Source organism: Ambystoma mexicanum, chromosome 8 (genome assembly GCF_040938575.1).
Source record: "Ambystoma mexicanum isolate Mex_15411 chromosome 8, UKY_AmexF1_1, whole genome shotgun sequence".
Taxonomy (NCBI): Eukaryota; Metazoa; Chordata; class Amphibia; order Caudata; family Ambystomatidae; genus Ambystoma; species Ambystoma mexicanum.
The window spans coordinates 1,711,224,895-1,711,249,329 of NC_090929.1; positions in this window are offsets into that span (position 1 = coordinate 1,711,224,895).

Consider the following 24,435-nt stretch of genomic DNA (forward strand, 5'->3'; position numbering starts at 1 on the left):
TTGATAACCTCAGGTGCATGGTGGTTTACGGTGTGAATATTTTGGTGCTGTATGTTGGTAACCTCAGGTGCTGGGGGGTTTCCGGTGTGGATATTTCACTGATGTATGTTGATAACCTCAGGTGCATGGGGGTTATTGTTGTGGATATTTTGGTGCTGTATGTTGGTAACCTCAGGTGCATGGGGTTTTCCTGTGTGAATATTTCAGTGCTGTATGTTGATAACCTCAGGTGCATTGGAGTTCCGTTGTGGATATTTTGGTGCTCTATGTTGATAACCTGAGGCGCATTGGAGGTTTCAGGTGTGGATATTTCAGTGATGTATTGTAAAGAAGACCGGTGGGGGGGTCTGTACTTCTGCTCTCTATATGGTAGAGGGGAGGCACAGAGGACCCCAGCCAAGATTCTCTAATACGGTAGCGATGGGCGAGCAATCAAGGCCTAGCTTCTCAGGAGGTGATGCAGGCTGGTTCTTAAGTACAGTGTATCCCCAAGCCCCCACAAAGGAATGTCCACACACTGTATTACTGAAAACACAGTCTTTATATAATTAATATTCAAGGGTTATGTACACTTATCACAATAACGCACTTTGTGCTCAGGAAAATCAGCAATGGTAAATATCTACAATTCTAAAGTGGTACCACTAATATTAGACCTCATTAAAGTGCATTCACAATACTGTAGAAATGGCACACAGATCAATAAGAAGGAAACCAGCAATAGAGAGAGGAGAGATAACAGAGGGTTGAAACAATAGGCAGAATACTGGCCCTTGCTACTGGACACAGTTCTGTGTGGAGATCCCCCCACCTGGGCAACCTGCAAAATAAAGAGATATAACACCAGCCCAGTCCAGATATTGTTCAATAGTCTATTTCTCTCCTATAATGTTTTTACCCCCCCAATGTACCTGGTGGAGTCGAGTTCCTCGAAAAGGCGTCGACAAGCGTCGAGGGACTCGCTGTTCGGCGACGGGGAATCGACGGCCCTTCTTGAATGCCTTCCTTTTCAGGCGGGAGGCACGGGGCGTCGAACGTCCGTCGACAAACGAGGCCGAACGTTGTCGAAGAGGCGGCAGCTCCGTCCGAGCGGTGCTCGTCGGCGTCGGGGCGTCGGCGTCCTGCAAGGCGGAGGTGTGCGGGGCACCTCGATGACAATAGTTCTGGACCGCAAAGATTGTAGAGACGGGAGCCCAGCAAGGGCGTCGAGTCGTCCGAGTCTTTGGGGTCGTCGGGTGGCGGGAAACCCACCGGCAGGTTTCTCCTCGGCGCGTTGGTCGTCCTCGACTTTCTCCGGCAGGATAAGCGGTCGACGATGCGGTCAAGAGAGTCCTTCGATTGAATGTTCTTAGGCAATGGAGCGGACGGCTCCGATCGTCGGCGGCACGGCGTCAAGTGGTTCCCACGGCTGGGCACACAACTTCGACGGGCCTCCAGCGGTTACACAGACCTGCGAACCCTGGTCGACGGCAATGGACTTCGACGGCGTCGATGTCCGGGTGCTTCACTTCGATCTCCTCGGCGGTCCCGTCTCGGGTCGGCAGCCTTTCGAGGGTCTGACTTCCAGGGCGCTTCGGCGAAGATTCAGCGGTGCTCGATGGTCCCTCGGAGCACGGGAAGAGGGCGCCTAGCCAGGTCCTCTCTCGGGTCAGCCCTCGACAATTTCGACAACCTTCAGTTCCGTCGAAGCAAATGCCACAGCAAGTCTTCTTCTTCCAGCTGGACGTCGAGGATCAGCAAATCCAGTTACTCTTGAGTGGAGACTCAGCTTCTGAATGCTTCTGAACAATTTCCAGTGGTGAGAGGTCCCCAGATATACTATTCTGTCTCTCATCCACACTGCTGGCACACACACAGCAGCCAATCACACAGAAGGGCATTCATGCAGTCAGTCAGCCAATCAGGCACACAGTGCATTCAGGCCACACTCCTCCCTTTCAGACACTCACAACAAGGAATGTGGATTGGGACAAGTACCCAGCCATTCAACACTACACACTGCATTCAGGCCAGTTTCGGGCAGGGCTGTCTCAGTCTTTGTCTCTCATGCCAGAAACCAGACAACCACAACAAGGAGTGTATATTGGTCACACACTCCATTCACCCAGGTCCCACCCACAGGAGGTACCCACAACATACAGTCACTGGGAAGGCTCCAGTCAGTCTAGCTGGGCCTTCACAACAACACCATATATGGAACTTCCACCCAACAGCCAGTCAGGGGGAAGGGACAGAGTCAGGGCTTCCCAGGACTTTGGGAAAAACAAGATAACAGGCAATAGAAAGCAAGAGGCCACAGGGGCCATCTTGTTTCCTATCAGGAATCAACTGATTCCAATGGCAGGGCCTGGGTATCCCAAAATGGAGGACACCCAGAGCACCTGTCAAATTCAGCATGGAGCTGCCACCAGCCCATACCCTGCTCTGTGGGCCACCCACAGGTGCCCAAAAACATACACTAGGGGCACAGGGTTGTACCCCTACCCATGGGTGCCATAAGGGTATCCCATGGGTCTGTTCACCAAATCAAAAGAGAGCTGCACTGCCAGGAGTCCCTCATGGACTCCTGGGCAGAAAACATGACAGAACACACGGTAAAAACAGAGAAAGGACAAGGATTCAGAGGCCCTGTCCCTCAGATGCATTTCCGGCATCACAGTCGCCCCCCCCAGACTGAGGTGGAGGGTGCCTAATCTCCCACGGGATAGACACCCTCATCCAGACGGTCAACATACCTTCTGGAAAGGCCATCTGCATTATCGTGACTCTTCCCTGGTCTGTGCTCTATGGTGAAGTCTAGCCCTTGTAGGCTAATCGACCACCTGAGCAATTTCGGATTCTCACCCTTCATCTGCATAAGCCACTTCAGGGGCTTATGATCTGTTTGGACCTTGAAGGTGGACCCCGTAAGGTAGGGCCTAAAACGCCTAAGGCTCCAAACTATACTAAAACATTCCTTTTCAACAGTAGCCCACCTAAGTTCTCTACCCTTGAGTTGTCTACTGATGAATATGATAGGATGTTCTCTCCCTTTGTCATCTAACTGGGACAAGACAGCTCCAATTCCGGTGTCGCAGGCATCCGTCTGGACGATAAAGGGTCGGCTGTAGTCAGGCGCACTCAACACAGGTGCCCTACACAGACTTTCTTTCAAGCCATCAAAGGCCCTCTGACAGTCTTCAGTCCAATTAACCTTCCTAGGCTGTTTGGGTGAAGTTAGAGCTGTCAGGGGTGCAGCTATGGTTCCATAGTCTGCCATGAAATTGCGATAGTACCCAGTGAGGCCCAAAAAGGCTCTCACCTGGGTTTGAGTAGTGGGCGTCTCCCAGTTCTGTACGTCCTGTACTTTACTGGAGAGAGGTTGGATTTGACCCCCTCCTACCTCATGACCAAGATAGGTAACTTTCCCCTGAGCTATCTGGCACTTGGTGGCCTTGATAGTGAGGTTAGCCCTTTTCAAGGCCTGCAACACCTTATCCAGATGTGTCAAATGCTCTTCCCAGGTGGAACTGTAGACGGCAATGTCGTCTAAGTAAGCCACACAAAAGGCTTCCAGCCCACTGAGCGCATGGTTGACCAATCTCTGGAAGGTGGCAGGGGCATTCTTCAACCCAAAGGGCATGACCCTAAACTGGTAGAGTCCCTCAGGTGTGGAGAATGCCGTCTTTTCCTTGGCATGGTCCGTCAGAGCTATTTGCCAATAGCCTGAGGTAAGGTCAAAGGTGCTCACAAATTTGGCAGCACCTATAGTGTCCACGAGCTCATCAGCCCTGGGCAATGGGTGCGCGTCAGTTTTGGTGACGGCATTGACTCCTCGGTAGTCCACACAGAACCTCCAATCCTTGGTACCCGCCGGGGAACTTGCCTTGGGGACAAGGACCACTGGACTGGACCAGGGACTGGTGGAGGGTTCAATAACACCCAGATCCAACATCTTGGCGACCTCAGCCTGGATGTGGTTTTTGACGGTATCTGACATACGATAGCTCCTGCTTTTGACAGGCACACTGTCACCAGTGTCAATTTCGTGCTTACACCACGGTGTAAGGCCCGGTGTCAGTGAAAACAGAGGGGCATACTGCTGGAGCAAAGCCCGGCAGGCCCTCTGCTGCTCTGTTGTCAAATCGGGAGAGAGTTGTACTCCCTCCACTGAGCCATCCTGAGGGTTGCTATGCAGCAAATCAGGAAGGGGCTCACTCTCATCCTCTTCTTGCCCTGAAGCTAGCAAGAGACATGAGACCTCTGCTCGCCTGTGGAAAGGCTTGAGCCTGTTGACATGGAATACCTGGGGGGCTACCCCAGAGGCTCCCATGTCCACCAGATAATTGACTTCGCCCATCTTGGAGATGATCCTGAAGGGTCCAGTCCACTTGTCTGCCAAAGCTCTAGGCTTGGTAGGCTCCATCACAAGGATTTCCTGTCCCGGAGTCCAATCCACTTGCGAAGCTTTCAGGTCATGCCAGTACTTATTCAATTCCTGGCTGGCCTTGAGATTTGCTGTTGCCTGACCCATCATTTGTGTCATCCTCCGCCTGAGGCCTAACACATAGTCCCCCACTTGCTTGGCGGGACCTGGAGGGGTGGCTTCCAAGCCTTCTCGGATCAAGGCGAGGGGCCCCCTCACGGGATGTCCAAAGAGTAACTCAAAGGGGCTGAAACCAACACCCTCTTGAGGTACCTCTCTGTAAGCAAACAGCAGGCATGGCAGGAGGAGATCCCATTTCCTCCTTAGGGGCTCTTCCAAAGCACCTAGCATGCCCTTGAGAGTTTTGTTAAATCTCTCAACCAGACCATTGGTCTGGGGGTGGTAAGAGGTGGAGAACTTGTAGGTTACCCCGCACTCTTTCCACATGGTTTTCATGTAACTAGACATGAAGTTGGATCCTCGGTCAGAGACAACCTCCTTGGGGAATCCAACACGGGTGAAAATGCCCAGGAGAGCCCTGGCAACCACCTTGGCAGTAACAGTCCGAAGGGGTATTGCCTCAGGGTACCTGGTGGCATGATCTACCAAGACCAGGATGAACCGATGTCCACCTGAAGTGGGAGGGTCAAGGGGACCGACGATGTCGATGCCCACCCTCTCAAATGGTGTGCCAACCACTGGTAATGGCTGCAGTGGGGCAATGACCCTGCCTCCAGTCTTGCCAGACAACTGACAAGTTGGGCAGGTCCTGCAGTGGGACTCCACCTCTACTCCCATCCGTGGCCAGTAGAAATGGGCAGAGAGCCTCTGCTTAGTCTTCTTGGTCCCAAGATGACCAGCCAAGGGCACCTCATGCGCCAACTGTAGTAGGAAGGGCCTGTAAACCTGGGGTACCACCAACCTCTTGCGGGCACCAGGTTCGGGCTTAGTGGGCTCACTAACAAGGAGCTCACCCTCCCAATAAATCTTGAATGTCCTAGGCACTTCACCTTGTGCCTGGGACAGGGCCTGTTTCCTCAGGCCCTCGAGAGAGTGGCACTCTCTCTGTCCCTTACAGAAGTCTGCCCGGGAGGGTCCCCCTTCAGCTAACAAGCATTGAAGGTCGGGATGATCCTCCGGGTTGAGAACCTCTCCCACAGGAGAGTCTTCTGTCTCTTCTCCCACAGGAGTTGAGTTTGGGTTTTCCGCTGGACCCAGCCCGTCCGGAGCATGGATCCCATTGGGTGCTGTCGGAACAGCAGGAAGAGAAGGTGTTCCCTCCACAGAGGTGGCCTTCTTGGTCTTCCTTCTTCCTGCCTTAGGCCTCGCCTTTGGCTCGGATACCTGACTCACAGCCAGACCCGGTGTCACCTGTGACCTAGTGACTGCAGCAGCAGTCATGGGAAGACCATCCGAGATCAACCCCAACTCTACTAGATCATTTCCTAACAGAATGTTAGCAGGGACATTGTCCTGAACCAGGACAGGAAGCTTTGCTGTCTTGTCTCCAATCATGAGTGTGACTAGGGCTACAGGCGATAATTTGGGAGGCCCACCAGCTAACCTGGTGGTTTGCAGAGGAGCACCTTCATAGTCCTCTGGCTTGAGCAGGGTCCTGTCCACCACTGTCATGCTTGCCCCAGTGTCTCTCAAACCAGTAGAAGGCTGGCCATTCAAGAGGACACTTCTCAAAAATCTACGGGTGTTCTGTGGGATAGTCGCCAGTACTTCTGCGTACTGGTCCCAGGCCCCAAGGGACACTAAGGAAATCTCTACCGGAGCACCAAATGTGATTCCTGTAGAGGAGGGGAGGACAGTGGCCTCCACCTCAGCCACGGGGTAAGGGTAGGTCAGGCTGACAGCCTGTACTCCAAGTGCCTTACCTTTACACTTGGGGTCACCCCTTTTGTGATCCAGAGCCCCACAATCCCAACAAGTGCCAGGAGTGCGGGGTACGGTACTGGAACCACTGGGAACCTGCTTTGCAGCAGGTGGACCACTACTCTTATTCCCACCCACAGAGGACTTATCCCCACCAGATTTTTGGGTCTTAGGAGAGGAAGGTTTTGGTTTACCCGACTGTGATTGCTTTTGGGACTCCTCAGCTTTCTGAGAGGTCCCCTTTTCTTTGTCCTTGTCCTTCCCACTGGAGTCCTTAGGGGACACCCGGTGGGAGACCCACTTGTCAGCCAACCTAGCCAGCTTAAAGGGGTCCAAAATGTTCTGGTCAGCCACATACTGACGCAGCTCTGGTGAACAGGCTTCAGAAAAATGCTCAAAAAACAAGAGGTGGGACAACTCAACAAAAGTTTTCACCTTGTAACCGTCAATCCACCCCATCATGTTCATGTGCGCAGTACTCACCCAGTCAACCCAAGACACATTCTCTCTTTTCTTAAAATCCCTGAACCTTTTAAGGTATTGGGTAGGTGTCTTGCCAAACTTGGCAATCAAAGCAGACTTCATACACTCATACTGACCCCTTTCCTCCACACTCAGCTTCAGAATACAGTCATATCCAGTTTGAGGCACTCTGCTTAACAAACACTTAGCCCAATCTCTTTTATCTACATCATGAATTGCACAAGCCATTTCAAACGCTTCAATCCATTGGAGGATATCTGAACCCTCCACAAACACACCAACCAAATCTTTCATAAACTTGGTGGCTGGGGACCTGCCACTCTCAATTGGTCTAGCTGAAGTCTCCACTCTAGCTCTCTCTAGCTGGATTCTCTGACATTCAGTGTCCTTGTCTTTGAGCGCAAGATCCCTATTCTTGAGTTCCACTTGCTGTGCCAGCTCCTCTTTCTTAAGCTCAGCTTCTATTTCCAACTTGCGATATTCAAAGGCCAATTTCATCCTTAATAACTCAAGTTCCATGGAATTGCTGGGGTTTGGAACAGAGGCAGCAGGAATGGTGGCATTCCCAGAAACAGATTCAGCGACAACCCCAGGGGCAGAGTCCTCACTGGTTGCATCCCCCCCTTCATCAAGGGTTTCACCATCAGTCTGGTAGTCCACCAGGGCAGCTATCAGCTCAGCCCTAGACTTATCCACAAAGTCCAACTCCCTGGCTTCACAAGCACTCTGGAGAGCCTCTAAGCTCATCCGAGTCAATTTACCATTTGCAATGGGCTCCATTGCCTGTAATGCAGTTATTTGGTACACACCCAAACCTTAATCTAATAAAGTGCGGATATTTTGTAAGTGGCACGGTTATACACTGAGTCTTAAAACCATAAGCATCCCACCGCTGCCACCAGCTTTGTAAAGAAGACCGGTGGGGGGGTCTGTACTTCTGCTCTCTATATGGTAGAGGGGAGGCACAGAGGACCCCAGCCAAGATTCTCTAATACGGTAGCGATGGGCGAGCAATCAAGGCCTAGCTTCTCAGGAGGTGATGCAGGCTGGTTCTTAAGTACAGTGTATCCCCAAGCCCCCACAAAGGAATGTCCACACACTGTATTACTGAAAACACAGTCTTTATATAATTAATATTCAAGGGTTATGTACACTTATCACAATAACGCACTTTGTGCTCAGGAAAATCAGCAATGGTAAATATCTACAATTCTAAAGTGGTACCACTAATATTAGACCTCATTAAAGTGCATTCACAATACTGTAGAAATGGCACACAGATCAATAAGAAGGAAACCAGCAATAGAGAGAGGAGAGATAACAGAGGGTTGAAACAATAGGCAGAATACTGGCCCTTGCTACTGGACACAGTTCTGTGTGGAGATCCCCCCACCTGGGCAACCTGCAAAATAAAGAGATATAACACCAGCCCAGTCCAGATATTGTTCAATAGTCTATTTCTCTCCTATAATGTTTTTACCCCCCCAATGTACCTGGGGGAGTCGAGTTCCTCGAAAAGGCGTCGACAAGCGTCGAGGGACTCGCTGTTCGGCGACGGGGAATCGACGGCCCTTCTTGAATGCCTTCCTTTTCAGGCGGGAGGCACGGGGCGTCGAACGTCCGTCGACAAACGAGGCCGAACGTTGTCGAAGAGGCGGCAGCTCCGTCCGAGCGGTGCTCGTCGGCGTCGGGGCGTCGGCGTCCTGCAAGGCGGAGGTGTGCGGGGCACCTCGATGACAATAGTTCTGGACCGCAAAGATTGTAGAGACGGGAGCCCAGCAAGGGCGTCGAGTCGTCCGAGTCTTTGGGGTCGTCGGGTGGCGGGAAACCCACCGGCAGGTTTCTCCTCGGCGCGTTGGTCGTCCTCGACTTTCTCCGGCAGGATAAGCGGTCGACGATGCGGTCAAGAGAGTCCTTCGATTGAATGTTCTTAGGCAATGGAGCGGACGGCTCCGATCGTCGGCGGCACGGCGTCAAGTGGTTCCCACGGCTGGGCACACAACTTCGACGGGCCTCCAGCGGTTACACAGACCTGCGAACCCTGGTCGACGGCAATGGACTTCGACGGCGTCGATGTCCGGGTGCTTCACTTCGATCTCCTCGGCGGTCCCGTCTCGGGTCGGCAGCCTTTCGAGGGTCTGACTTCCAGGGCGCTTCGGCGAAGATTCAGCGGTGCTCGATGGTCCCTCGGAGCACGGGAAGAGGGCGCCTAGCCAGGTCCTCTCTCGGGTCAGCCCTCGACAATTTCGACAACCTTCAGTTCCGTCGAAGCAAATGCCACAGCAAGTCTTCTTCTTCCAGCTGGACGTCGAGGATCAGCAAATCCAGTTACTCTTGAGTGGAGACTCAGCTTCTGAATGCTTCTGAACAATTTCCAGTGGTGAGAGGTCCCCAGATATACTATTCTGTCTCTCATCCACACTGCTGGCACACACACAGCAGCCAATCACACAGAAGGGCATTCATGCAGTCAGTCAGCCAATCAGGCACACAGTGCATTCAGGCCACACTCCTCCCTTTCAGACACTCACAACAAGGAATGTGGATTGGGACAAGTACCCAGCCATTCAACACTACACACTGCATTCAGGCCAGTTTCGGGCAGGGCTGTCTCAGTCTTTGTCTCTCATGCCAGAAACCAGACAACCACAACAAGGAGTGTATATTGGTCACACACTCCATTCACCCAGGTCCCACCCACAGGAGGTACCCACAACATACAGTCACTGGGAAGGCTCCAGTCAGTCTAGCTGGGCCTTCACAACAACACCATATATGGAACTTCCACCCAACAGCCAGTCAGGGGGAAGGGACAGAGTCAGGGCTTCCCAGGACTTTGGGAAAAACAAGATAACAGGCAATAGAAAGCAAGAGGCCACAGGGGCCATCTTGTTTCCTATCAGGAATCAACTGATTCCAATGGCAGGGCCTGGGTATCCCAAAATGGAGGACACCCAGAGCACCTGTCAAATTCAGCATGGAGCTGCCACCAGCCCATACCCTGCTCTGTGGGCCACCCACAGGTGCCCAAAAACATACACTAGGGGCACAGGGTTGTACCCCTACCCATGGGTGCCATAAGGGTATCCCATGGGTCTGTTCACCAAATCAAAAGAGAGCTGCACTGCCAGGAGTCCCTCATGGACTCCTGGGCAGAAAACATGACAGAACACACGGTAAAAACAGAGAAAGGACAAGGATTCAGAGGCCCTGTCCCTCAGATGCATTTCCGGCATCACATGTATGTTGATAACCTCAGGTGAAAGTGGGTTCAGGTGTGGATATTTTGGTGCTGTATGTTGATAACTTCAGGTGCATGGGGGTTTCCGGTGTGAATACTTTGGTGCTGTATGTTGATAACCTCTGGTGCATGGGGGTTATTGTTGATATTTTGGTGCTGAATGTTGATAACCTCAGGTGCATGGGGGTTTCCGGTGTGGATATTTCGGTGCTGTATGTTGATAACCTCAGGTGCATTGGAGTTCCGTTGTGGATATTTTGGTGCTCTATGTTGATAACCTGAGGCGCATTGGAGGTTTCAGGTGTGGATATTTCAGTGATGTATGTTGATAACCTCAGGTGAAAGGGGGTTCAGGTGTGGATATTTTGGTGCTGTATGTTGATAAACTCAGGTGCATGGGGGTTTCCAGTCTGAATACTTTGGTGCTGTATGTTGATAACCTCAAGTGCATGGGGGTTTCCGGTGTGGATATTTTGGTGCTGTATGTTTATAACCTCAGGTGCATGGGGGTTTCCGGTGTGAATACGTTGGTGCTGTATGTTGATAACCTCAGGTGCATGGCAGTTTCCGGTGTGAATACTTTGGTGCTGTATGTTGGTAACCTCAGGTGCATGGGGTTTTCCTGTGTGAATATTTTGGTGCTGTATGTTGATAACCTCAGGTGCATTGAAGTTCCGTTGTGGATATTTTGGTGCTCTATGTTGATAACCTGAGGCGCATTGGAGGTTTCAGGTGTGGATATTTCAGTGATGTATGTTGATAACCTCAGGTGCATGGGGGTTTCCGGTGTGAATACTTTGGTGCTGTATGTTGATATCCTCAGGTGCATGGGAGTTTCCGGTGTGAATACTTTGGTGCTGTATCTTGATAACCTCAGGTGCATGGGGTTTTCCTGTGTGAATATTTCGGTGCTGTATGTTGATAACCTCAGGTGCATTAGAGTTCCGTTGTGGATATTTTGGTGCTCTTTGTTGACAACCTGAGGCACATTGGAGGTTTCAGGTGTGGATATTTCAGTGATGTATGTTGATAACCTCAGGTGAAAGGGGGTTTCCGGTGTGGATATTTTGGTGCTGTATGTTGAAAACCTGAGGCGCTTGTGGGTTTCCGGTGTGGATATTTCAGTGATGTATGTTGATAACCTCAGGTGCATGGTGGTTTCCGGTGTGAATATTTTGGTGCTGTATGTTGGTAACCTCAGGTGCTGGGGGGTTTCCGGTGTGGATATTTCACTGATGTATGTTGATAACCTCAGGTGCATGGGGGTTATTGTTGTGGATATTTTGGTGCTGTATGTTGGTAACCTCAGGTGCATGGGGTTTTCCTGTGTGAATATTTCAGTGCTGTATGTTGATAACCTCAGGTGCATTGGAGTTCCGTTGTGGATATTTCGGTGCTCTTTGTTGACAACCTGAGGCACATTGGAGGTTTCAGGTGTGGATATTTCAGTGATGTATGTTGATAACTTCAAGTGAAAGGGGGTTTCCGGTGTGGATATTTTGGTGCTGTATGTTGAAAACCTGAGGCGCTTGTGGGTTTCCGGTGTGGATATTTCAGTGATGTATGTTGATAACCTGAGGTGAATAGGGGTTTCCGGTGTGGATATTTCGGTGCTGTATGTTGATAACCTGAGGCGCATGGGAGTTTCTGGTAGTGATATTTCGGCGCTGTATGTTGATAACCTCAAGTGCATAGGGTTTTCCGGTGTGGATATTTCGGTGCTGTATGTTGATAACCTCAGGTGCATGGTGGTTTCCGGTGTGAATATTTTGGTGCTGTATGTTGGTAACCTCAGGTGCTGGGGGGTTTCCGGTGTGGATATTTCAGTGCTGTATGTTGATAACCTCAGGTGAATGGGGGTTATTGTTGTGGATATTTTTGTGCTGTATGTTGGTAACCTCAGGTGCATGGGATTTTCCTGTGTGAATATTTCGGTGCTGTATGTTGATAACCTCAGGTGCATTGGAGTTCCGTTGTGGATATTTTGGTGCTCTATGTTGATAACCTGAGGCGCATTGGAGGTTTCAGGTGTAGATATTTCAGTGATGTATGTTGATAACCTCAGGTGAAAGGGGGTTTCCGGTGTGGATATTTTGGTGCTGTATGTTGAAAACCTGAGGCGCTTGTGGGTTTCCGGTGTGGATATTTCAGTGATGTATGTTGATAACCTCAGGTGCATGGTGGTTTCCGGTGTGAATATTTTGGTGCTGTATGTTGGTAACCTCAGGTGCTGGGGGGTTTCCGGTGTGGATATTTCACTGATGTATGTTGATAACCTCAGGTGCATGGGGGTTATTGTTGTGGATATTTTGGTGCTGTATGTTGGTAACCTCAGGTGCATGGGGTTTTCCTGTGTGAATATTTCAGTGCTGTATGTTGATAACCTCAGGTGCATTGGAGTTCCGTTGTGGATATTTTGGTGCTCTATGTTGATAACCTGAGGCGCATTGGAGGTTTCAGGTGTGCATATTTCAGTGATGTATGTTGATAACCTCAGGTGAAAGTGGGTTCAGGTGTGGATATTTTGGTGCTGTATGTTGATAACCTCAGGTGCATGGGGGTTTCCGGTGTGAATACTTTGGTGCTGTATGTTGATAACCTCTGGTGCATGGGGGTTATTGTTGATATTTTGGTGCTGAATGTTGATAACCTCAGGTGCATGGGGATTTCCGGTGTGAATACTTTGGTGCTGTATGTTGATAACCTCAGGTGCATGGGAGTTTCCGGTGTGAATACTTTGGTGCTGTATCTTGATAACCTCAGGTGCATGGGGTTTTCCTGTGTGAATATTTCGGTGCTGTATGTTGATAACCTCAGGTGCATTGGAGTTCCGTTGTGGATATTTTGGTGCTCTGTGTTGATAACCTGAGGCGCATTGGAGGTTTCATGTGTGGATATTTCAGTGATGTATGTTGATAATCTCAGGTGAAAGGAGGTTTCCGGTGTGGATATTTTGGTGCTTTATGTTGAAAACCTGAGGCGCTTGGGGGTTTCCGGTGAGGATATTTCAGTGATGTATGTTGATAACCTCAGGTGAATGGGGGTTTCCGGTGTAGATATTTTGGTGCTGTATGTTGATAACCTGAGGTGCATGGGAGTTTCTGGTAGTGATATTTCAGCGCTGTATGTTGATAACCTCAGGTGCATAGGGTTTTCCGGTGTGGATATTTCGGTGCTGTATGTTGATAACCTCAGGTGCATGGTGGTTTCCGGTGTGAATATTTTGGTGCTGTATGTTGGTAACCTCAGGTGCTGGGGGGTTTCCGGTGTGGATATTTCAGTGCTGTATGTTTATAACCTCAGGTGAATGGGGGTTATTGTTGTGGATATTTTGGTGCTGTATGTTGGTAACCTCAGGTGCATGGGTGTTATTGTTGAAGATATTTTGGCGCTGTATGTTGGTAACCTCAGGTGCATGGGGTTTTCCTGTGTGAATATTTCGGTGCTGTATGTTGATAACCTCAGGTGCATTGGAGTTCCGTTGTGGATATTTTGGTGCTCTATGTTGATAACCTGAGGCGCATTGAAGGTTTCAGGTGTGGATATTTCAGTGATGTATGTTGATAACCTCAGGTGAAAGGGGGTTCAGGTGTGGATATTTTGGTGCTGTATGTTGATAACCTCAGGTGCATGGGGGTTTCCGGTGTGAATACTTTGGTGCTGTATGTTGATAACCTCAGGTGCATGGGGGTTTCCGGTGTTGATATTTTGGTGCTGTATGTTGATAACCTCAGGTGCATGGGGGTTTCCGGTGTGAATACTTTGGTGCTGTATGTTGATATCCTCAGGTGCATGGCAGAATCCGGTGTGAATACTTTGGTGCTGTATCTTGATAACCACAGGTGCATGGGGTTTTCCTGTGTGAATATTTCGGTGCTGTATGTTGATAACCTCAGGTGCATTGGAGTTCCGTTGTGGATATTTCGGTGCTCTTTGTTGACAACCTGAGGCACATTGGAGGTTTCAGGTGTGGATATTTCAGTGATGTATGTTGATAACCTCAAGTGAAAGGGGGTTTCCGGTGTGGATATTTTGGTGCTGTATGTTGAAAACCTGAGGCGCTTGTGGGTTTCCGGTGTGGATATTTCAGTGATGTATGTTGATAACCTGAGGTGAATAGGGGTTTCCAATGTGGATATTTCGGTGCTGTATGTTGATAACCTGAGGCGCATGGGAGTTTCTGGTAGTGATATTTCGGCGCTGTATGTTGATAACCTCAGGTGCATAGGGTTTTCCGGTGTGGATATTTCGGTGCTGTATGTTGATAACCTCAGGTGCATGGTGGTTTCCGGTGTGAATATTTTGGTGCTGTATGTTGGTAACCTCAGGTGCTGGGGGGTTTCCGGTGTGGATATTTCAGTGCTGTATGTTGATAACCTCAGGTGAATGGGGGTTATTGTTGTGGATATTTTTGTGCTGTATGTTGGTAACCTCAGGTGCATGGGATTTTCCTGTGTGAATATTTCGGTGCTGTATGTTGATAACCTCAGGTGCATTGGGGTTCCGTTGTGGATATTTTGGTGCTCTATGTTGATAACCTGAGGCGCATTGGAGGTTTCAGGTGTAGATATTTCAGTGATGTATGTTGATAACCTCAGGTGAAAGGGGGTTCAGGTGTAGATATTTTGGTGCTGTATGTTGATAACCTCAGGTGCATGGGAGTTTCCGGTGTGAATACTTTGGTGCTGTATGTTGATATCCTCAGGTGCATGGGAGTTTCCGGTGTGAATACTTTGGTGCTGTATCTTGATAACCTCAGGTGCATGGGGTTTTCCTGTGTGAATATTTCGGTGCTGTATGTTGATAACCTCAGGTGCATTAGAGTTCCGTTGTGGATATTTTGGTGCTCTTTGTTGACAACCTGAGGCACATTGGAGGTTTCAGGTGTGGATATTTCAGTGATGTATGTTGATAACCTCAGGTGAAAGGGGGTTTCCGGTGTGGATATTTTGGTGCTGTATGTTGAAAACCTGAGGCGCTTGTGGGTTTCCGGTGTGGATATTTCAGTGATGTATGTTGATAACCTCAGGTGCATGGTGGTTTCCGGTGTGAATATTTTGGTGCTGTATGTTGGTAACCTCAGGTGCTGGGGGGTTTCCGGTGTGGATATTTCACTGATGTATGTTGATAACCTCAGGTGCATGGGGGTTATTGTTGTGGATATTTTGGTGCTGTATGTTGGTAACCTCAGGTGCATGGGGTTTTCCTGTGTGAATTTTTCAGTGCTGTATGTTGATAACTTCAGGTGCATTGGAGTTCCGTTGTGGATATTTTGGTGCTCTATGTTGATAACCTGAGGCGCATTGGAGGTTTCAGGTGTGGATATTTCAGTGATGTATGTTGATAACCTCAGGTGAAAGTGGGTTCAGGTGTGGATATTTTGGTGCTGTATGTTGATAACCTCAGGTGCATGGGGGTTTCCGGTGTGAATACTTTGGTGCTGTATGTTGATAACCTCTGGTGCATGGGGGTTATTGTTGATATTTTGGTGCTGAATGTTGATAACCTCAGGTGCATGGGGATTTCCGGTGTGAATACTTTGGTGCTGTATGTTGATAACCTCAGGTGCATGGGAGTTTCCGGTGTGAATACTTTGGTGCTGTATCTTGATAACCTCAGGTGCATGGGGTTTTCCTGTGTGAATATTTCGGTGCTGTATGTTGATAACCTCAGGTGCATTGGAGTTCCGTTGTGGATATTTTGGTGCTCTGTGTTGATAACCTGAGGCGCATTGGAGGTTTCAGGTGTGGATATTTCAGTGATGTATGTTGATAATCTCAGGTGAAAGGAGGTTTCCGGTGTGGATATTTTGGTGCTTTATGTTGAAAACCTGAGGCGCTTGGGGGTTTCCGGTGAGGATATTTCAGTGATGTATGTTGATAACCTCAGGTGAATGGGGGTTTCCGGTGTAGATATTTTGGTGCTGTATGTTGATAACCTGAGGTGCATGGGAGTTTCTGGTAGTGATATTTCAGCGCTGTATGTTGATAACCTCAGGTGCATAGGGTTTTCCGGTGTGGATATTTCGGTGCTGTATGTTGATAACCTCAGGTGCATGGTGGTTTCCGGTGTGAATATTTTGGTGCTGTATGTTGGTAACCTCAGGTGCTGGGGGGTTTCCGGTGTGGATATTTCAGTGCTGTATGTTGATAACCTCAGGTGAATGGGGGTTATTGTTGTGGATATTTTGGTGCTGTATGTTGGTAACCTCAGGTGCATGGGTGTTATTGTTGAAGATATTTTGGCGCTGTATGTTGGTAACCTCAGGTGCATGGGGTTTTCCTGTGTGAATATTTCGGTGCTGTATGTTGATAACCTCAGGTGCATTGGAGTTCCGTTGTGGATATTTTGGTGCTCTATGTTGATAACCTGAGGCGCATTGAAGGTTTCAGGTGTGGATATTTCAGTGATGTATGTTGATAACCTCAGGTGAAAGGGGGTTCAGGTGTGGATATTTTGGTGCTGTATGTTGATAACCTCAGGTGCATGGGGGTTTCCGGTGTGAATACTTTGGTGCTGTATGTTGATAACCTCAGGTGCATGGGGGTTTCCGGTGTGGATATTTTGGTGCTGTATGTTGATAACCTCAGGTGCATGGGGGTTTCCGGTGTGAATACTTTGGTGCTGTATGTTGATATCCTCAGGTGCATGGCAGAATCCGGTGTGAATACTTTGGTGCTGTATCTTGATAACCACAGGTGCATGGGGTTTTCCTGTGTGAATATTTCGGTGCTGTATGTTGATAACCTCAAGTGAAAGGGGGTTTCCGGTGTGGATATTTTGGTGCTGTATGTTGAAAACCTGAGGCGCTTGTGGGTTTCCGGTGTGGATATTTCAGTGATGTATGTAGATAACCTGAGGTGAATAGGGGTTTCCGGTGTGGATATTTCGGTGCTGTATGTTGATAACCTGAGGCGCATGGGAGTTTCTGGTAGTGATATTTCGGCGCTGTATGTTGATAACCTCAGGTGCATAGGGTTTTCCGGTGTGGATATTTCGGTGCTGTATGTTGATAACCTCAGGTGCATGGTGGTTTCCGGTGTGAATATTTTGGTGCTGTATGTTGGTAACCTCAGGTGCTGGGGGGTTTCCGGTGTGGATATTTCAGTGCTGTATGTTGATAACCTCAGGTGAATGGGGGTTATTGTTGTGTATATTTTTGTGCTGTATGTTGGTAACCTCAGGTGCATGGGATTTTCCTGTGTGAATATTTCGGTGCTGTATGTTGATAACCTCAGGTGCATTGGAGTTCCGTTGTGGATATTTTGGTGCTCTATGTTGATAACCTGAGGCGCATTGGAGGTTTCAGGTGTAGATATTTCAGTGATGTATGTTGATAACCTCAGGTGAAAGGGGGTTCAGGTGTAGATATTTTGGTGCTGTATGTTGATAACCTCAGGTGCATGGGGGTTTCCGGTGTGAATACTTTGGTGCTGTATGTTGATAACCTCAGGTGCATGGGGGTTTCCGGTGTGGATATTTTGGTGCTGTATGTTGATAACCTCAGGTGCATGGGGGTTTCCGGTGTGGATATTTCGGTGCTGTATGTTGATAAACTCAGGTGCATTGGAGTTCCATTGTGGATATTTTGGTGCTCTATGTTGATAACCTGAGGCGCATTGGAGGTTTCAGGTGTGGATATTTCAGTGATGTATGTTGATAACCTCAGGTGAAAAGGGGTTCAGGTGTGGATATTTTGGTGCTGTATGTTGATAAACTCAGGTGCATGGGAGTTTCCGGTGTGAATACTTTGGTGCTGTATGTTGATAACCTCAGGTGCATGGGGGTTTCCGGTGTTGATATTTTGGTGCTGTATGTTTATAACCTCAGGTGCATGGGGGTTTCCGGTGTGAATACGTTGGTGCTGTATGTTGATAACCTCAGGTGCATGGCAGTTTCCGGTGTGAATACTTTGGTGCTGTATGTTGGTAACCTCAGGTGCATGGGGTTTTCCTGTGTGAATATTTTGGTGCTGTATGTTGATAACCTCAGGTGCATTGAAGTTCCGTTGTGGATATTTTGGTGCTCTATGTTGATAACCTGAGGCGCATTGGAGGTTTCAGGTGTGGATATTTCAGTGATGTATGTTGATAACCTCAGGTGAAAGGGGGTTCAGGTGTGAATATTTTGGTGCTGTATGTTGATAACCTCAGGTGCATGGGGGTTTCCGGTGTGAATACTTTGGTGCTGTATGCTGATAACCTCAGGTGCATGGGGGTTTCCGGTGTGGATATTTTGGTGCTGTATGTTGAAAACCTGAGGCGCTTGTGGGTTTCCGGTGTGGATATTTCAGTGATCTATGTTGATAACCTCAGGTGCATGGTGGTTTACGGTGTAAATATTTTGGTGCTGTATGTTGGTAACCTCAGGTGCTGGGGGGTTTCCGGTGTGGATATTTCACTGATGTATGTTGATAACCTCAGGTGCATGGGGGTTATTGTTGTGGATATTTTGGTGCTGTATGTTGGTAACCTCAGGTGCATGGGGTTTTCCTGTTTGAATATTTCAGTGCTGTATGTTGATAACCTCAGGTGCATTGGAGTTCCGTTGTGGATATTTTGGTGCTCTATGTTGATAACCTGAGGCGCATTGGAGGTTTCAGGTGTGGATATTTCAGTGATGTATGTTGATAACCTCAGGTGAAAGTGGGTTCAGGAGTGGATATTTTGGTGCTGTATGTTGATAACCTCAGGTGCATGGGGGTTTCCGGTGTGAATACTTTGGTGCTGTATGTTGATAACCTCTGGTGCATGGGGGTTATTGTTGATATTTTGGTGCTGAATGTTGATAACCTCAGGTGCATGGGGGTTTCCGGTGTGGATATTTCGGTGCTGTATGTTGATAACCTCAGGTGCATTGGAGTTCCGTTGTCGATATTTTGGTGCTCTATGTTGATAACCTGAGGCGTATTGGAGGTTTCAGGTGTGGATATTTCAGTGATGTATGTTGATAACCTCAGGTGAAAGGGGGTTTCCGGTGTGGATATTTTGGTGCTGTATGTTGAAAACCTGAGGCGCTTGTGGGTTTCCGGTGTGGATATTTCAGTGATGTATGTTGATAACCTCAGGTGCATGGTGGTTTCCGGTGTGAATATTTTGGTGCTGTATGTTGGTAACCTCAGGTGCTGGGGGGTTTCCGGTGTGGATATTTCACTGATGTATGTTGATAACCTCAGGTGCATGGGGGTTATTGTTGTGGATATTTTGGTGCTGTATGTTGGTAACCTCAGGTGCATGGGGTTTTCCTGTGTGAATATTTCAGTGCTGTATGTTGATAACCTCAGGTGCATTGGAGTTCCGTTGTGGATATTTTGGTGCTCTATGTTGATAACCTGAGGCGCATTGGAGGTTTCAGGTGTGGATATTTCAGTGATGTATGTTGATAACCTCAGGTGAAAGTGGGTTCAGGTGTGGATATTTTGGTGCTGTATGTTGATAACCTCAGGTGCATGGGGGTTTCCGGTGTGAATACTTTGGTGCTGTATGTTGATAACCTCTGATGCATGGGGGTTATTGTTGATATTTTGGTGCTGAATGTTGATAACCTCAGGTGCATGGGGATTTCCGGTGTGAATACTTTGGTGCTGTATCTTGATAACCTCAGGTGCATGGGGTTTTCCTGTGTGAATATTTCGGTGCTGTATGTTGATAACCTCAGGTGCATTGGAGTTCCGTTGTGGATATTTTGGTGCTCTGTGTTGATAACCTGAGGCGCATTGGAGGTTTCAGGTGTGGATATTTCAGTAATGTATGTTGATAACCTCAGGTGAAAGGAGGTTTCCGGTGTGGATATTTTGGTGCTTTATGTTGAAAACCTGAGGCGCTTGGGGGTTTCCGGTGAGGATATTTCACTGATGTATGTTGATAACCTCAGGTGAATGGGGGTTTCCGGTGTAGATATTTTGGTGCTGTATGTTGATAACCTGAGGTGCATGGGAGTTTCTGGTAGTGATATTTCAGCGCTGTATGTTGATAACCTCAGGTGCATAGGGTTTTCCGGTGTGGATATTTCGGTGCTGTATGTTGATAACCTCAGGTGCATGGTGGTTTCCGGTGTGAATATTTTGGTGCTGTATGTTGGTAACCTCAGGTGCTGGGGGGTTTCCGGTGTGGATATTTCAGTGCTGTATGTTGATAACCTCAGGTGAATGGGGGTTATTGTTGTGGATATTTTGGTGCTGTATGTTGGTAACCTCAGGTGCATGGGTGTTATTGTTGAAGATATTTTGGCGCTGTATGTTGGTAACCTCAGGTGCATGGGGTTTTCCTGTGTGAATATTTCGGTGCTGTATGTTGATAACCTCAGGTGCATTGGAGTTCCGTTGTGGATATTTTGGTGCTCTATGTTGATAACCTGAGGCGCATTGGAGGTTTCAGGTGTGGATATTTCAGTGATGTATGTTGATAACCTCAGGTGAAAGGGGGTTCAGGTGTGGATATTTTGGTGCTGTATGTTGATAACCTCAGGTGCATGGGGGTTTCCGGTGTGAATACTTTGGTGCTGTATGTTGATAACCTCAGGTGCATGGGGGTTTCCGGTGTGGATATTTTGGTGCTGTATGTTGATAACCTCAGGTGCATGGGGGTTTCCGGTGTGAATACTTTGGTGCTGTATGTTGATATCCTCAGGTGCATGGCAGAATCCGGTGTGAATACTTTGGTGCTGTATCTTGATAACCACAGGTGCATGGGGTTTTCCTGTGTGAATATTTCGGTGCTGTATGTTGATAACCTCAAGTGAAAGGGGGTTTCCGGTGTGGATATTTTGGTGCTGTATGTTGAAAACCTGAGGCGCTTGTGGGTTTCCGGTGTGGATATTTCAGTGATGTATGTAGATAACCTGAGGTGAATAGGGGTTTCCGGTGTGGATATTTCGGTGCTGTATGTTGATAACCTGAGGCGCATGGGAGTTTCTGGTAGTGATATTTCGGCGCTGTATGTTGATAACCTCAGGTGCATAGGGTTTTCCGGTGTGGATATTTCGGTGCTGTATGTTGATAACCTCAGGTGCATGGTGGTTTCCGGTGTGAATATTTTGGTGCTGTATGTTGGTAACCTCAGGTGCTGGGGGGTTTCCGGTGTGGATATTTCAGTGCTGTATGTTGATAACCTCAGGTGAATGGGGGTTATTGTTGTGTATATTTTTGTGCTGTATGTTGGTAACCTCAGGTGCATGGGATTTTCCTGTGTGAATATTTCGGTGCTGTATGTTGATAACCTCAGGTGCATTGGAGTTCCGTTGTGGATATTTTGGTGCTCTATGTTGATAACCTGAGGCGCATTGGAGGTTTCAGGTGTAGATATTTCAGTGATGTATGTTGATAACCTCAGGTGAAAGGGTGTTCAGGTGTAGATATTTTGGTGCTGTATGTTGATAAACTCAGGTGCATGGGAGTTTCCGGTGTGAATACTTTGGTGCTGTATGTTGATAACCTCAGGTGCATGGGGGTTTCCGGTGTGAATACTTTGGTGCTGTATGTTGATAACCTCAGGTGCATGGGGGTTTCCGGTGTGGATATTTTGGTGCTGTATGTTGATAACCTCAGGTGCATGGGGGTTTCCGGTGTGGATATTTCGGTGCTGTATGTTGATAAACTCAGGTGCATTGGAGTTCCATTGTGGATATTTTGGTGCTCTATGTTGATAACCTGAGGCGCATTGGAGGTTTCAGGTGTGGATATTTCAGTGATGTATGTTGATAACCTCAGGTGCATTGGAGTTCCGTTGTCGATATTTTGGTGCTCTATGTTGATAACCTGAGGCGTATTGGAGGTTTCAGGTGTGGATATTTCAGTGATGTATGTTGATAACCTCAGGTGAAAGGGGGTTTCCGGTGTGGATACTTTGGTGCTGTATGTTGATAACCTCTGATGCATGGGGGTTATTGTTGATATTTTGGTGCTGTATGTTGATAACCTCAGGTGCATGGGGGTTTCCGGTGTGAATACTTTGGTGCTGTATGTTGATAACCTCTGATGCATGGGGGTTATTGTTGATATTTTGGTGCTGAATGTTGATAACCTCAGGTGCATGGGGGTTTCCGGTGTGGATATTTCGGTGCTGTATGTTGATAACCTCAGGTGCATTGGAGTTCCGTTGTCGATATTTTGGTGCTCTATGTTGATAACCTGAGGCGTATTGGAGGTTTCAGGTGTGGATATTTCAGTGATGTATGTTGATAACCTCAGGTGAAAGGGGGTTTCCGGTGTGGATATTTTGGTGCTGTATGTTGAAAACCTGAGGCGCTTGTGGGTTTCCGGTGTGGATATTTCAGTGATGTATGTTGATAACCTCAGGTGCATGGTGGTTTCCGGTGTGAATATTTTGGTGCTGTATGTTGGTAACCTCAGGTGCTGGGGGGTTTCCGGTGTGGATATTTCACTGATGTATGTTGATAACCTCAGGTGCATGGGGGTTATTGTTGTGGATATTTTGGTGCTGTATGTTGGTAACCTCAGGTGCATGGGGTTTTCCTGTGTGAATATTTCAGTGCTGTATGTTGATAACCTCAGGTGCATTGGAGTTCCGTTGTGGATATTTTGGTGCTCTATGTTGATAACCTGAGGCGCATTGGAGGTTTCAGGTGTGGATATTTCAGTGATGTATGTTGATAACCTCAGGTGAAAGTGGGTTCAGGTGTGGATATTTTGGTGCTGTATGTTGATAACCTCAGGTGCATGGGGGTTTCCGGTGTGAATACTTTGGTGCTGTATGTTGATAACCTCTGATGCATGGGGGTTATTGTTGATATTTTGGTGCTGAATGTTGATAACCTCAGGTGCATGGGGATTTCCGGTGTGAATACTTTGGTGCTGTATCTTGATAACCTCAGGTGCATGGGGTTTTCCTGTGTGAATATTTCGGTGCTGTATGTTGATAACCTCAGGTGCATTGGAGTTCCGTTGTGGATATTTTGGTGCTCTGTGTTGATAACCTGAGGCGCATTGGAGGTTTCAGGTGTGGATATTTCAGTAATGTATGTTGATAACCTCAGGTGAAAGGAGGTTTCCGGTGTGGATATTTTGGTGCTTTATGTTGAAAACCTGAGGCGCTTGGGGGTTTCCGGTGAGGATATTTCACTGATGTATGTTGATAACCTCAGGTGAATGGGGGTTTCCGGTGTAGATATTTTGGTGCTGTATGTTGATAACCTGAGGTGCATGGGAGTTTCTGGTAGTGATATTTCAGCGCTGTATGTTGATAACCTCAGGTGCATAGGGTTTTCCGGTGTGGATATTTCGGTGCTGTATGTTGATAACCTCAGGTGCATGGTGGTTTCCGGTGTGAATATTTTGGTGCTGTATGTTGGTAACCTCAGGTGCTGGGGGGTTTCCGGTGTGGATATTTCAGTGCTGTATGTTGATAACCTCAGGTGAATGGGGGTTATTGTTGTGGATATTTTGGTGCTGTATGTTGGTAACCTCAGGTGCATGGGTGTTATTGTTGAAGATATTTTGGCGCTGTATGTTGGTAACCTCAGGTGCATGGGGTTTTCCTGTGTGAATATTTCGGTGCTGTATGTTGATAACCTCAGGTGCATTGGAGTTCCGTTGTGGATATTTTGGTGCTCTATGTTGATAACCTGAGGCGCATTGGAGGTTTCAGGTGTGGATATTTCAGTGATGTATGTTGATAACCTCAGGTGAAAGGGGGTTCAGGTGTGGATATTTTGGTGCTGTATGTTGATAACCTCAGGTGCATGGGGGTTTCCGGTGTGAATACTTTGGTGCTGTATGTTGATAACCTCAGGTGCATGGGGGTTTCCGGTGTGGATATTTTGGTGCTGTATGTTGATAACCTCAGGTGCATGGGGGTTTCCGGTGTGGATACTTTGGTGCTGTATGTTGATATCCTCAGGTGCATGGCAGAATCCGGTGTGAATACTTTGGTGCTGTATCTTGATAACCTCAGGTGCATGGGGTTTTCCTGTGTGAATATTTCGGTGCTGTATGTTGATAACCTCAGGTGCATTCGAGTTCCGTTGTGGATATTTTGGTGCTCTTTGTTGACAACCTGAGGCACATTGGAGGTTTCAGGTGTGGATATTTCAGTGATGTATGTTGATAACCTCAAGTGAAAGGGGTTTTCCGGTGTGGATATTTTGGTGCTTTATGTTGAAAACCTGAGGCGCTTAGGGGTTTCCGGTGAGGATATTTCAGTGATGTATGTTGATAACCTCAGGTGAATGGGGGTTTCCGGTGTAGATATTTTGGTGCTGTATGTTGATAACCTGAGGCGCATGGGAGTTTCTGGTAGTGATATTTCAGCGCTGTATGTTGATAACCTCAGGTGCATAGGGTTTTCCGGTGTGGATATTTCGGTGCTGTATGTTGATAACCTCAGGTGCATGGTGGTTTCCGGTGTGAATATTTTGATGCTGTATGTTGGTAACCTCAGGTGCTGGGGGGTTTCCGGTGTGGATATTT